The sequence below is a fragment of the Frankliniella occidentalis genome, unplaced genomic scaffold (genome assembly GCF_000697945.3).
Source record: "Frankliniella occidentalis isolate FOCC.00 unplaced genomic scaffold, Focc_3.1 Scaffold21, whole genome shotgun sequence".
Classification (NCBI taxonomy): Eukaryota; Metazoa; Arthropoda; class Insecta; order Thysanoptera; family Thripidae; genus Frankliniella; species Frankliniella occidentalis.
Genome location: NW_026267151.1, coordinates 2,824,389 through 2,825,042, shown reverse-complemented (window position 1 = coordinate 2,825,042; position 654 = coordinate 2,824,389). Strand labels below are relative to the sequence as shown.

Genomic DNA, 654 nt, shown 5'->3' with positions numbered 1-654 from the left:
CGGCCCCCTCCTCCTCAACCCCAGTCTGCCTCCGCCACCCACGCCCGCTCCCGGCCCAACCCTTTTGCCAGCACACGACGACGACGACCACGACGAGGAGATACGGGAAATAATAATTGTGCCTTGATTAAAACAGTGCCTCTGGATTTCCAGCCTCCGCGCCCCCGCTGCTAGGGGGGAGGAGTGGGGGAAGATGAGGGGGAAGTAGAGGAGAAGGGGGTAGATTGCGGATAACCCCTAGCGGCCCCCGCATTTGATACAGCGGGCACGCCCGCCCGCCCCCGGGCCGGCGCCCGCAGCAGCGCCCACGGCACAGTAATAAAAGGATTTAGATGTGACCTTTAATTTGTCTGCTCGCCGCGCCACGCCACCCCCCAGGACTGCTGTGCACCGTCGGCGCCCGCCCCGACACCAACGACTCGAGGTTCATGATCACCATGAAGGCGCTGCCCACCCTGGACGCCACCAGCACCGTGTTCGGCCGGGTCGTGAAGGGCTTCGACGTGCTGCAGGCGGTGAGTCCAAGGCGGTCCCCTGGTTCTTGCTTTTTGTTAACTCTTGTCCTATCTGCTGTCTTCCCTCGTAACCCTTAATTTTCACGTATTTTGGAGGGAATCAAGTGTTGAGCAGGGACTTGCCCTTCCCCTATCCTCA

General features: G+C 61.2%; 1 protein-coding gene across 1 annotated transcript in view; it reads right to left on the bottom strand.

The window, feature by feature from the left end:
• Positions 1-654, bottom strand: part of LOC113204137 (bromodomain and WD repeat-containing protein 3) — a 36,880-nt gene that overhangs the window by 3,306 nt on the left and 32,920 nt on the right. The window lies entirely within an intron of this gene.